Source organism: Ursus maritimus, unplaced genomic scaffold (genome assembly GCF_017311325.1).
Source record: "Ursus maritimus isolate PB19 unplaced genomic scaffold, ASM1731132v1 scaffold_12, whole genome shotgun sequence".
In the NCBI taxonomy this organism is placed as follows: Eukaryota; Metazoa; Chordata; class Mammalia; order Carnivora; family Ursidae; genus Ursus; species Ursus maritimus.
The window spans coordinates 34,611,573-34,626,285 of NW_024423564.1; the positions used below are offsets into that span (position 1 = coordinate 34,611,573).

General features: G+C 42.9%; 1 protein-coding gene across 4 annotated transcripts in view; it reads left to right on the top strand.

Moving 5' to 3' along the window:
- Positions 1–7,041: 7,041 nt before the first annotated feature.
- The window catches only part of LOC103662966 (SSX family member 2 interacting protein), a 41,223-nt gene continuing 33,551 nt past the window's right edge, over positions 7,042–14,713 (top strand). For 3 of the 4 annotated variants that reach the window (XM_040627094.1, XM_040627096.1, XM_040627097.1), the window contains exon 1: positions 7,042–7,167. The gene's annotated coding sequence lies outside the window, so the exon portion shown is untranslated. Of the gene's footprint in view, positions 7,168–7,327; positions 7,416–14,713 lie in introns of those variants that run through there. The other variant, XM_040627095.1, reaches the window with a different exon arrangement.

Consider the following 14,713-nt stretch of genomic DNA (forward strand, 5'->3'; position numbering starts at 1 on the left):
TAAATGATAATAGGGTAAAAGTCTTCTAAGGATATCCAGCATATTAAAATATGATCTTATAGAATGGATAATGATAAAGAAATTATTTGTTCTATAAAGATGTCTTTTGCCATAGAAAAAGATTTATCATATTTTTCTTTGAAACACCTGGTTTCCCTATGACCTTGAGAATATGATTTGATTTCTAAGTGAATTATTTACACATGACTTTTCCTGAAAAATATCTATCTAAATATCTAAAGCAAGTACTAGGAGGAAAACAGTGCTGTGGTCCAAAAAGTTCAGAAGAGCAAATCATTTTGTGAAAAGTTGTATTTCTCAATATGCTTTAATTTTACTGGCCTAGTTAAATTAGTAAAGAAAGAAAATATAATTTAGAAAAATGTTATCCTAGATATATATTTATAATTCAAATTACAGAAACTGCTCCACATTTTTCCTGCTTTAATTATTCTACTCAGTCAGTCCTTTGTACATAACTCCTATGCTGCATTTTTCACTGACTTTTTTGCTCACTTGACTATTTCCACGTGTGAGACTTGAGTATATTTGTACCAGTAAAATGAAGTATCATACCCTCCGGTCACTGTATCCACGTACCATCAGATAGGATGCTTTTGGCTGCAAGTAACAATCTAGTAGCAACATAGACCACAAAGCATTTATTGTTTACTAAACTTAATGTCCAGGGGAAGGAAGCCCCAGGTTGGTTGGGGAGCTCAGTAATGTCAACATGGACCCAGGTGGCTGGGCTAGTCTTTTAGCCCAGGAAGTCTGACTCAAGAACCTTTGGTACACTCTACTTCTTCCCTATAATACTTAGACTGTCATTGCTCTGTCTTCCTGGGAGACTCTGAGTTCCTGCTGTGAGAAGGGACCTTATAACCCTCAATGCTTGGCACATGGTAATCATTCAATACATATTCATTGACCCATTGAGGAAAATTGCAAGTAAGTGGAGAGAGACTAGGACTATGTGAAATAAAAGGGTGCGTTGGTGCAGAATTAAGTCAGAACTATTCAAGTTAATGCTGAATTTTTGTGCTCTGTGGTTTTGAAATAGGTTTCAGTATAACTAAAAAGCATTTGGGGTCATTTATAGTCCCCCACCCCCTGCCTACTTCCTTGGAGGGTCTTTTGTTGGCTGATCAGTGCTCTGGGTTTAAATTTGCAAGGTTAGAAGAATAGAATGGGCCAAATTGCTCTGAGAAATGTTTAGAAGTCACTGTAGTCAGCAAGGTTAGTTTTGTGCATGTGTTTGTATGTGTCCCTGGCCGGGGGCGGGGGTGGGGGGCGGTGCTGGTGGTGAGCAAAAACAAGGTGGCTGAAGGAGACACCCAATGGGAGATATGTATGGTTGGTAATGTTTAATTTTCATATTTTATTATTTTTTTAAATTCCAATATAATTAACATACAGTATTATATTAGTTTCAGGTGTACAATATAGTGATTCAACAATTCCATACATCACTCGGTGCTTATCACAATAGGTGCACTCCTTAATCCCCTTCACCTATTTCACCCATCCCCCCCAGCCCCCTCCCACTGGTAACCATCAGTTTGTCTTCTAGTTAAGAGTCTGTGTTTTGTCTCTTTTTTTCTTTGTTTTGTTTCTTAAATTCTACATGGGAGTGAAATCATATGGTATTTGTCTTCCTCTGACTGACTTATTTCACTTAGCATAATACTCTCGAGATTCATCCTTGTTGTTGCAAATAGCAAGATTTTTTATGGCTGAGTAATGTTCCAGTATATATATATCTATATATATCTGTGTGTGTGTGTGTATGCCACATCTTCTTTATTGATTGGTGAGTTTTTACAAAGTGAAGTGTTATATGCTGTATGATGAGACCCCATAAGTTTTCAGTAAAAATATAAAAATCAGATACTAAGTATGACTGGATACTAAAGAAGATGAGTTTGTGCTAATGACTTGTGTTAACATAGTCTATGTGTTTAACATCAGAATTCAGGACAGTCCCTCTTCATGCTCAAAATGCTCGCCGTGTGTGTGTGTGTGTGTGTTACATGTGTGTTTGCTTCATTTACTAAAGGAGGTATGCTTCTCTCCCGAAAATACAGGGCTTGAGAACTACTCTGGTTGATACCTTACCACCTTTCTATGATAGTATCTTACAATTGTTTGAGTGATTTTTGCATAATTGAGTTTTGCATGGCATATTTTAAAATTAACAAATCAATTTTGGGACAAATGGAGAGTTGGAAACCGAAGTGTTAGAGCTTAATAAAATTCATCTGGCATTCTTGCTCAAAAAGACCCTTTCAAAAAAAAAAAAACTAGAGCAAATCACTCCGCAGACCAGACAAAAATCTAAAGCACTAAGAATGGGATACCTGGAGGGTGATCAGGCAGTTGTCTACTGCTCTGTGTGTTGGTAGGTGGCAAGGTGGGGTGGGGCAGGCAATGTGGAAGGGTAGTTTTCTTTTCTGGGAATTTTCACCTGGGGAAGGTAAAAGGAAAAGGGAACCACAGTGGTCTGTTTTCCTGCAAAGGCAGCAGTATTTTGTAAGTGGTGCAGGACTGTCATTTCAAGGCGGACGACTATGGGCCCAAATCCAAAGGGACTGGCCAGAAATGAATCCTCTTCGGAAATGCAGCATGATGCAGGGATTCAGTCAGATAGCTCAGGGAGCCATGTCACCAAGTGTAATGCCACCTTTTAGAAGTCAGAAAGCAGAGCTGGGGGTCTCTGCCTTTGGTTAGGCTTGCTGAGTGAAGATTGTCCCAAGGCCTTACTCAAGCTCTTTCTCCTCTGTGGAGCACCCCCACACCTCCCCAGCCCACAGGGAGGACTCTGAAGTCCCTTGGGCCTTGAAGTCTGTCCTACCCTATTTTGCAGTTTATTACAAACAGCCTTAAATTGATCTTGTAAATAAGAGGAGGCCATGGATAAGAGAGTTACTAGTACAATATCCAGTAAGACTTTTGTTTATCCATCCTGCCACCCCTGGAAAGGTAGTCCTGGCCAGAACACAGAATTAATAAGTGTTGCCATTAAGCAGAAGTGACTCAGCCCATCTTCTCATCTGTTACAGCATACAGGCTCTGACAAGAAATCTTCTCTAGGTCCAGAAATTGTTGTGGTTATTGAAATAATCCAGATGGTATGAACTGCAACAGAAAACCTTTATAAGTTGGTCCGTTACTATCCAGATTTGAATATACACATTAGGCGAAGCTGCGTGACCTAAATGTTTGTTGTGGTATGTGAAACGTTGGTTTCTAAGGCACACATATGCGTAAATAGAGAGTGGATTATTAATTTAGTACATACTAAAGTATGTACTTTAGTAATACTAAAGTCAGAGCCTATTTATTTCAGTGGAATGAAAATATTTTAAAATTACAGTAAGTCATACTTGTAAAACTTCATGTATAACAGAAGCTAATAAAATGTGAAGCAGATGTTCCTTCCCTCCTATCTATGTCCCTCCCAACCTCGCAATTAATAGTTTGGTTAGCAGCCCTCCCGTGCAGGCACTGAGGGGTGGGAGCTGCAGAGACAAGCACAGCCAGAGTCGTGGTCTTCATGGGGCTTGCATTCTTGTGGGAGGAGACATACCATAAGCAAGGAAACAAGTCAACAAATAGAACCAGGCCTGGAAAGCTTACTTTATATATGCACGTGGAGTCTGAATGATGAAAAAGAATTTAAACCTTTGTGGGAAGACCCTTGTAGGCAGACCGAATGGCAGGTTCAAGGGGGCCAGAGAACCAAGAAGGGGACCACTGTGGCTCTGGCACTTTGCGTGTCAACGTGAGATTTCCAAGAGGGGGATGGGGGGCCGATCATGTGTGTACGATTGGGTGCGAAGTTTAATTTCATGCGAAGTACAGTGAAAGGGCATTAAAGGTTCTTTATTGGGGGTGGGGGGCAGAAAGGATCTGATTTTCAATGTAGGGGCAAGAAGTCTATAGACAGTTTGAAAGCGATTCATTCACACATACACACAAACATGTAGTTTTAAATGCATACATATGTATATATGTATATTTTTTCTGCAACTTGTTATTGGCGTACATTTTTAGAACTCTTCGTCTTTGCAACTATGTTCGGAGTCAGTTTACTGTCTTAGAAGATCAAACACATCGTGTTTTTGACCTTTATCTACTCAAGTGTAGTAAACTAGTTGGAATATGCAAGTTTGGCATTTTAACGTGGCTCCAGAATGTGTTCATCAGATTTTGCTCCGAATGACTTTCAGGTTGTTCCAAACCTCAGATTGATTCTTAAAGAAGGAATTATTTTCAACAAATTCAGTGCCTACTCATATGATACCTTTTCGGCAGCATCAATGGACTAGGTCATTTATACAGCCCGTCAGGTGATTACTTTGAAATGAAAAACATTGAAGTTATGTTTATTTATTCACCAAATAAGTGTTGAGCACCAACCACTAAGTACCAGGCACTGTTTTAGGCACTGGGGATACATCAGTGAACAAGCGTGAGAGTAGTCTGGAGATAGGCAGAGCCAGGAGAGGTTAATTCAGCGACTCAGTGATGTCTGGGTTCTGGGTTGCTTTTCCGTTTTTTTTTTCTTTTCTTTTCTTTTCTTTTCTTTTCTTTTCTTTTCTTTTCTTTTCTTTTCTTTTTTCTTTTCTTTTCTTTTCTCTCACTATTGTAGGGTGTACCACAACAGCTTCAAACATGTCTTGCTCACTGGAGGATGGCCAAGGCAAGAGGTAAGGAAAAGACTTCTTCTGGGTTCTCAGGGATAAAATTCTTCCCCCAAAGCCCCATACCCTCCCACTTCACATTTATGTACTCACCAGAATTAGGTCACACACTCAGCTCCTAAACCGGTGGTCGACAAAAGGGGGACAGAGTATCAAGACAGTTTTAGACCAGTGGGTCTCAAAGTGTAATCTTAGGAACCCCCGGGGTGGGGGCACAGTGAGGGGGGGGCATTGCCAACACCCTTTCAGGGAGGGTACAGTCAAATCAATTTTAATGCTAAAATGTTATTTGCCCTTTTTACTGCCATTCTCTTATGATTGTATAGTGGAGGCGACCTAAAATAGTACAACAGATTAAATTCAGCAGATATGAAAAACAAACCGCCTTCCATTAGGCTAGACATTAATCTACAAACTTTTAAAATCATGACACTCTTTACTATATTGGGGGAAAATAGTTATTTTCCGTAAAAATGTGCCATTTATATTAAGATGTAATTTTTATTTTTTAAATAAACATTTTAAATTTGTTTTAATTTCTAGTAGGGTAAATATTAATAGATATAACCCATACAAACAAAAGCTCTTTGAGGTCCTCAATCATTTTTAGGAATGGAAAGGGTTTCCTGGAGCCAAAAAATTGAAAACTGCTGTTTTATTCAGACAGATCAGATTCATCCTTGGGGGTGGGGACGGGTCCGAACTTTCCAGAGCTCACCTCAGCCTCACCCAAACGTTCTTAGAATCCAGCTCTGTTTAGTGGTTAGGTCACAATAGGGTGTGTCAGATGCTACTTATTGAATTGATTGAGCTCAACACTTCTACCTATCGAAGAGTGAGCACTCCATTTTTGATTGTGGGGGGAAATGGGTCAAAATGAAGCCTTGTTATGTCAAGAAGAAACTGTGACATTGAGTTGTTTCCTAAGATGGGAAGGCGTGTGGGATTTTGACGGGTGAACAGTGGAAATTTCAAACCCCTCTTGGGAGCAGGAGTAACTCCCTTCCGCCCCCATCAGTAGCCTAGGTTAGGGTGTTAGGTAATCACTGGTAGTAATTGGTTTCTTCCTCCCCCCTAGCCCTGCGCTTAGAGCGTCTTTAGAAAGATGGGCCCTAACAGGCTCTTTGGCTGTCATTCACCTATGCTTACCGGCATCTAGCCAGCCTCCTGATGGCTTAGGCCAAAAGCAAAGAGGAGGATTTCACTGGACTCTGAAGTTGTCACCGTGGCGTGCTCATTTTCTCTTCTCAATCTTTCATCCAGGATTGGGGGTCTGTGCGTGTAAACTGGGGGTGGGGGAGGTGGGATCACTACTCCCTCCCTTGTTCTTCAGCGTTAATCCTTCTTGTATTTGTCTCGTACTATTTAGGTTCCAAAGTGCTCTCAGGAGCCTCCCTAAAATACCAAACCTGTTTCTCCCCTCATGAGTAAATTCATTGGCTTCACTAAAACAAAATCCATCAAAGCACATCTTTGTGTTTATAACACAACTCCTATGCCTGCGACTTCACCATCTGATCCCTTTCCTTTCTCTGGCCCCTTTTCCTCCCTGGAGAATTTTAAGCTGACATGGAATAGGGGAGGAGCGGATCTGACCCCGGCTACGGGTGCAGCACAAGCATTCATTCTCTCTGCACATATTTTGCTGAGTGGGTGTGGGACATTTCCGCATAAACTTGTAGTTCACGACTGCCATTTGTTAGTATTCTCGCTGTCTTCTGCCCAGGTCCGTGTCTTTGCTCTCATTTTACATCTAACTCCCCCGGGGTTGGGTAGTTTGAATCCACAATTCCCAACGCTTGAACCTCCCTTCCCCTGGGCCTGACCTAATTCTGGGTGCCGGCTGTTGTTTGGTTTATTTCTCCACTTTTGCCAGCGCACGTGGGTCTTCTGGGAACTTCACTTTTGCTTCAAGGGTGGGTGTTGGGGTTCACTGGTGGGGCTCGGAACACGCGCCTTAAAGCAACCACGACCCGATTCCCCCCCGAAGCCCAGGGGCCCCAGCTCTGCGGGCATAAGGAGGGGGCGGGGAGCAGGGCCCGGCCGGGTGAATCACAGGGCGTAACAGGTGCCGCAGCCGCAGCTGCGCCCGCATCCCGCTCCGGCTCTAGGGATAAGGTTTTCTATCTTAAGGTTTTTGTGGGAGGGGGAAGACCTCCAGGGCCAATGCAGGCCGCGGTTGTTCATCGCCTGCATCAGCAACGCGAGAGCCATGGAGAAGGCTAGCCCGAGCTCCGTCGGCGCAGGGGCGGGTGGAACCTTGGACCTGCCGAGGCAGGGGGTGGCCGCGAGGGGCGGAGCGGAGCCGGGCCCGGGGCGGGGAAGGCGGGAGCCCGAGGCGGAGGCGGGGCCGCGGGCGCGGGGCGCTGCGTGCCGCCGCGCCTGTGCGGGCCCTCGGGGCTGCGCGAGCCGGTCTAGGACTGCGAGCGGTGCTTCCCCGCCGCTCTCGGGGGCCGTGACGGTGAGCGCTCCCCCCGCGACGGGGATTGTGACGTGCCCGCCCGGAGAGGGGCGGGGGCGCCGGCGGGGCCTGGGGCGGGAGCCGAGCGCAGGGAGTCGACGCGGGGGAGGGCCGGAAGGCGGGTGTGAAGGTGGCGCGCCGCACTGTTGCCGCCCGCTTCTCGGCGAGAGGCTCGGCGCGGCCGTTAGGGCAGTTGGAGGAGGCGGGCGAGCCTTGACCCAGGCCGTGCCTGGAGGAGGAGGTGGGAGGTAGGTGCCAGCTCGGGTCCGCTCCCGCCGGCGGTCGCATTGCTGCGCCCACGGGAGGGCTCCGGACCAGGGAGCCCAAAACCTGCTCCGGGATGGAGAGAGGGTGGCGCCTGGCGTGGGATGACGAGCGACGCGGGGACGTGGGGGAGGAGGGGATGGCCAGTTTGGGGCTGCGGTGTGTCGCTAGCGGAGGCTGCGGGGTTTGCGGGCTTCTGGATTTGTTGGGGCGAGCCGCAAGAGGCAGTCCTTAGAATGAGTTACTGAGTGGCCCGTGGCCGCTGCAGGGGGAGAGATCTAGTTAAAAGTCAAGGGGAAGAGCTTACATCATCTAAAAGGCAGGCAAGTGTGAAAATATTTTGGTGTAGAATTTTACAGTCAAGAACGGTAAACCGAATTGTGAGCTCCCTGCTCGCTCTTGAGCCTATGCTGATCTCCCTGTTTTGCAAGTCACTTGGGCCCAGAAAATGGAATCTGCTAAATAATTTGTACTTAGCACATGTAATGTGGGGATCTTTAGATTGTTCCCTCATTTCAAGGTCCAGAGTTGTGATTGCCAAAATGTCATCTTGCAACGCTGATGTAGTTCTTGTCGAATCAGAGAGAATTGAGATTTCTCTTTGCGGGTGGGGAGCATCATGGGGAGAGGACAGGAAGGGAAGAGTGGATCAGAAGTGTAAAAGTAGAAGCTATCTGCAGTTTGAGGTGGTTGGGCTTCCCTAACAACACAGATTAGAGTCTCTTGTGAATGATGGATACCTTGGAACATTGCGTGGCTCGGGAGGGATTGGTCTCCTCTTTAGGTAGAAGAAAATTCTGGTAGCCTTGATCCTGAACTGAAAGGTTGGTGTGACTTCACATTTAAGAGACTGAATAAAATTTGAAAAGGATGAGTGATCTGGAGAGAGACAAAAATGCCTTTAGCGTTAAACTTTAAGTCACGCTATCTTGGAATTTAGAAGTTAGAGGTAGATTTAGGAACTTGGATTCAGTCAGCAAAAGTTAATGCATCAAAATCTTCTAGAGCTATCATAACACAGAGGCCTAGGAAGCTGAGGTTATTCAGTCACACTAAACAAGTAAAGCTAATGACCAATTTGACCCTTTGTTGTGCTTGCTGTCAGTGAAAGTTCCTCAAACAAAATGGTTCTTTGAAAAGAGGATTAGCAGCTGATGGTTGAAATGAAGGCTCTTTTGGTGACTTGCAGGGCCTCTTCAGCTAAGTCATTTTATCCCTTCCTTCCCTTCTCTTTCCCCATCTGTGCAATGAAGATAAAAAAGCCCCAGGATTAAGTAACATGGGTGAAGCAGCTTGAAGATAACTGCAGAGACTGTTATTGTAGGATGAAATGTGAAGATCTCCTCATAACACATTGTGCCTTGTGACAAGACTTGTTAAAGCACATTCCCTTCCAGACATGCTGAGGCGCTATATGAGAAACCACAGTGTTCACTGCTCAGATGATGTGTCAAAACCTGGAGGCCAGCACAAAGATTATATTCTTGGGGTCTCCAAAAACCTGACCTAGCTGCTCTTTGACAAAGCTGGATATGACACGAGTGTCTTCTGTGTAGGGGGCACCTACAGATTAAAAGGTGAAAGATATTGCCCCAGAATTGTGTGATTTTAATTCATTTCCCATCCTTAAATTGGAGGCATTCCAAAGCTTTTTAAGGGATTTTTTGGGGGTGTCTTTTATAATAGTTGTGAATAAGTCTTGGTTTGATTATTTGCTCAAGACACAAAGGGTTCTGTTGTCCAAGGGGCTTTTTTTGTGTCTTTGGTGATGGTGATTATGATTAGCTGTAATGAAGGTACATGTTAATCTTGAATTCAAAAGTTAATGAGATGAGATAGAATAGAGAAGTGCACCATTCATTATTGCTAATGGAAAACAACCTGAAATCTTTACTTTTGGTAGTGTGTGAATAGTATACATAGTACCAGCAGATGTACTGAACTTTGCTTTATAAACACTTACGGAGCTGCTCCTTGCCAGGCCTGAAGAGAAAAAAGATGAGTGTTGCCTTGAGGAGTTTGTTTTTAGGAAATTAACAGTGTAGTAAGGGAGAGAGCAAAAGTAGAAAATGAAAATTGCAAATATGAGAAGGCTTTAGGAAGGAGAATTTCAGCTGTGTCTTGACAGAAGAGAAGCAGTTCACCTGGTAAGTGCATGGTGTCATGTTCTGCCCAATATACTGTTGAGGAAGTACTGGTGGATTGGTTGTTGGAGCCAGGTGGGGTGTGTGAGTGATAAGGCTGGAGAACAGGGCCATGACCTTTGACCAGTAGGTGCTAGGGAATCTTTCAATGGTATTATCCAAGGGAATTATATTTGATTTTTAGAAGGGTATTTCCATCAAAATCAGTAATTTGAATAATCTGAAAATGTTCTGAACATAGATAGTCTCAGTAGCATCTGAGAGATATTAGCCTTACTCAGCAATTAAATAGTTGAAAAATACTTTATTGAAGCCCCCAGAAACTTGAGGAAAGCAGAAATGATTATTCATACAACCAACCTTTATTGGGTATGTTTTACTTTTAAGATTGGGGGAATAGGGATACAAAGATAAGTAAGATATAGCTCCATTTTCAGGCAACTTGTGATGCGGTAAGAGAAATAACAAAATTATAATGCAGTACAGAATCTAAGTGTCCTAAGGGCCAGTACAAAAAGTCAGGCTCCAGCATTGTAGGATTCTGAGATGAGAGAAGCCACAAACTATCTTTCAAATTAAAAATAAGTTCTTAAGTAGAAATTAAACTACAACCAGTTAGCCAGTAATATTTACAGTTCTCATCTGTTAACTCTTGCTTCCCACATTGCCCTCCCTTCCTCTAACTCTGCTGAGTCAGATTTTGGTTTTGACTATCATACCATTAGCTACGCAATCTTGGGCAAGTTACTATTGGACCTTATCCTCTGCCTGAGTCTCATGTGTAAGTTAGGAATAATAATACCTACTTCATAGGGTTGTGATTAAATAAGAAAATATGTTAATATCCAGAATGGTACCTGGAAAAATAACTTACATTTATCAAGTATTTAATATTATTTCTGTTTGATATAAAAATGCTGTAATTGAATAGGAATGAACTTAAGGACAGGTTTTTGTTTTGTTTGAGTTGCTAGTGGATACGTGAGCATCTAATAAAGCCTTTCTACATTTAAAGAAGTCCGTTTTCACATTCTGGGAAACTAAGCTTCGTGAGCACATGATTTATTGTCTCCTTTTCTTATTTGCTGATCACTTTTCTAAAATTCTATTTCATTTTTACTGCTCAGCTTTTGTCATAAAGTCACTAATCGCCAGATCCACTGTATTTTTCTACTCAGATCTTGCTCTTTCATGTCATTGGCTGCTATTCATCACCCCCTCCTCTTTAAAAGTTTCTTTTCCCTTGGCTTTCCTAAAGCCCACCCCGGTTTTTAGCTCCTATATCCAGGTTCCCTTCACTCACCTGCTATGTGTTGATATTCTTTGGGGTTCTTTCTGCTGCCGCGTTTTTCTGTATGGATTCAACTACCACATACATGCTGATGACTCCTAATTCTGCCCTGACGTCTTTGGATCTCCAAGCCCTAGAGTTTATCCCCATTTGAATGTCTTATGAAGGCATCTCTAAACCAGTTAAGTTGTACACTGAGCTCATTATCATCACATACTTAACCAAACCCGATTTTATTCACCTTACTCCTCTGTTCCTTTATCTGAGTGACTCTGTTCTCTGTCTAGTACCAAAGACTGCTTTTTACATGAGAGAATAAATGCCTCTGTCTTATATACTTGTCATCGTGTTTGTCAGTCCAACTTCTGAATTATTTATCTGTCCTTCACAATTCTCATCGTCATGTCTAAGTCCATCAGCCAGGCCCTGGCCATTAATTGCCTAGTTAGGTACAATATTTTTGTGCCAGGGCTGCTGAAAATGGAACCTTAATGTTCTGGAAACATCAGTTTGGGAGGAGATTGCTAGAAGAGTATTGCTCTAAAGAAATCATGGCACTATATTTGAATTTAAACTTGTGTATAGAGTTTAACGAGTGGTCAGTAGCTACTTACAATTCAAGATGGGCACTGGCCATTGCATTTTTATCTGAGAGTTAGTCTAGGTTTTTAAGATCCCAGTCTTGAGTTTGTCTTGTTTGTACTTTCCTATCTAAAAGTTGGCTCCTTCAACATTATTCTTTTAGTCTTTATCCAAGTTTTAGAAATATCCTTGCACATAGGTCTAGACTATAAACTCAAAAAGACATCCTAGAAATCATCAATAAATATAACCCATCATCAGCTGTGTTATTTGATAATGAAGAGTTGGGCCCACAGAATTTATATCATTTACTTGGGATACTTGTTGAGATTCAAGTGGAGGCCAGGACCTGTGAGGCACTGGAATCATAAATAGCTAGTTTTTATTCTTACCTTCCATATTGTTAAATAGCTGGATTTTTATTCCTACCCCCCAGGTTTGTAACTGGGCAAGTTACTTCATTTCTCTGAGTCTCAGATTCTTCCTTCAATAAAACAGTGTTGTATCTCCTCCTTTCTGGGGCTGTTGTAAGGATGGGATGGCTGATGACCCACATCAACTGAGAGTTGTTCTCTCCCACCAGTTTCTTGTAATTAACTAGTTCAGGAGTTCCAATTCTTCACCCCTTGTTCATGGATCCTGTGTAGATCTGAATGGTTTCATAGATGTTCTGAAACTATAGCCAAAACTGCTTGTTTTTGTACTTTAAGGGGGTAGAGTCACTGGCTTTGGATTCTGTGACCCAAAACAGTTTAGCCTGCCTTGGCAGCTGTCAGGCTGAGGACCCAGGGCTCTTAGTGTCTCATAGCCAGGACTGGGTAGAATTTAGAAGTGTTTGACATATTTGAGGAATAGTGTATATGTGTGTGTGTGTGTGTGTGTGTGTGTGTATTTTTTTAAAGATTTTAAGACATTGTGCACACACGCATGGATGCGTGTGTACACACGATAGGGGGTTGGGGCAGTGGGAGAGGGAAAAGCAGACTCCCTACCAAGCAGGGAGCCCGACGTGGGGCTCAATCCCAGGACCCTGAGATCGTGACCTGAGCTAAAGGCAGCTGCTTAACCAACTGAGCCACCCAGGCTCCCCTTTATTTTTTATTTTGTTTTTTTAATGTAGCCTCCACATGGAGCCCAACACGGGGCTTGAACTCATGACCCTGAGATCAAGACCTGAGTTGAGATCAAGAGTCGGACGCTTAACTAACTGAGCCACCCAGGCACCCCATATTTAAAAAAAAAAATAAAGGACTTCAGGTACAAAGAATTAGTTATATTGCTTGGCTTAGGACACATTCTCATAATTCATCTATTTACTTAGTTCTAATACTAAGTACTACCTAACGTAAGCTAGGACCTTGACAGTAATCTCTATATGACCATATGGGCCTGTCCAGTCCTTTGCCCTACTTGTCTCACCTGAGGCAACTGTTCACTGAATCTTTTTTTTTTTTTTAAGATTTTATTTATTTGAGAGAGAGAGAGAGAGTTGGGGGAGGAACAGAAGGAAGTAGATCCTGTGCTGAGCGCAGAGTCCAATCAGTGTGAGGCTCGATCGCACGATGCTGAGATCAAAACCTGAGCCAAAATCAAGAGTCAGTGGCTCAACTGACTTAGCCACCCAGGCGCCCCGTGGTTACTGAATCTTACATCCGTCCTTCCCTTGGTATCTTTTAAAACATAGTTTTATTGCCTCTGTGAGTTTTCCAAACGCATACATAGTTAACACCTATGTTACATGCCCTGTCTTCAGAGGCATTTTTCACTTACTATAATGCTGAAATTCATCCACTTAGTATTTGCTGACATTCTTCTAGATTGTGTGTCACTGCAGTTTTCCAACTGCTGCATAATATTCTGTTTTGCATATATTCCAGTTCATTCGTGCTCCTATTGGTGGGTGTTTGGGTTGCTCCCAGGGTTATGCTCTTGTGCTCCTTGGCTCTTGTGAAGAGTGCCACTGTTCATGTTCATGCCTCTTGGCACATAGATGCAAGAGTTTCTCTTAGATTTATACCTCGGCGTGGACTTGCTAGGCTATAGAATGTGTGAATAGATGTATGAATCTCACCTGCCAAATTTGTTTTTCAAAGGTTCTCCCACCCTCCAAGGTTTAATAAGCCTTAGCCAGGCATTCTCTAGTACTGTTATTTTCAACCCTCATTTAGTACTCTGGAACACTTGACATTATTCCTGAAATCCATTCTGTAGCATCCTTAGGTTCTTCCTTTTGGTATTCCATATCCTTTTTTTATATATATAATAATTTTTTGTTATGTTAGTCACCGTACAGTACATCCCTAGTTTTTGATGTAATGTTCCATGATTCATTATTTGCGTATAACACCCAGTGCACCATGCAATACGTGCCCTCCTTACTACCCATCACCAGCGTATCTCAATCCCCCACCCCCCCTCCCCTCTGAAGCCCTCAGTTTGTCTCCCAGAGTTCATAGTCCCTCGTGGTTCGTTCCCCCTTCTGTTTACCCCCCCTTCCTTCTTCCCTTCCTTCTCCTACCAATCTTCCTATTTCTTATGTTCCATAAATGAGTGAAACCATATGATAATTGTCTTTCTCTGCTTGACTTATTTCACTTAGCATAATCTCCTCCAGTGCCGTCCATGTTGCTGCTGGTATTCCATATTCTAAACTGCGTAAGTAGAATACTAACTTCTACTGAAGCACGTTCTGTAGAGTATAGCTATGATCTCAAATTTGATGCATCAGAATCCCGTGGAGGTTCTGTTAAAACACTGATTTGTGGGCCCCACTCCCAGAGTTTCTGAATCTTTTAGACCTGGAGTGGGACATGAGAATTCACGTTTTTTTTAAGATTTTTTTGAGAGAGACAGATTTTATTTGAGATCATGACCTGAGCTGAAGTCAGAAGCTTAACTGACAGAGCCACCCAGGTGCCCCGAGAATTTGCATTTTTAGCAAGTTCCTAGGCGCTATTGATGCCACTGGCCCTGGGACCACAATTTCAGAACTATAGCCGATGATTGAATTTGGGCTGAATCATTGAAAAAGCTACTACAGATACATGATTACACTATTGCAAACTCATGAGTTATGGTGGGGTTTTGGTTGTTGGTGTTGTTACTGTTGTTCCATGGTCTTTAATACATTTAGGAGTCAAATCCCAATAAATGGTAACTTTTTTTTACTTGGACTTCTTAGCCGACTTTCAACCTTACAAAGTAAGATAGATGTTAAAACGGTGCTCCTTTTTTTTGTCTTAATGCTCTTGTAAGGATATGAAGC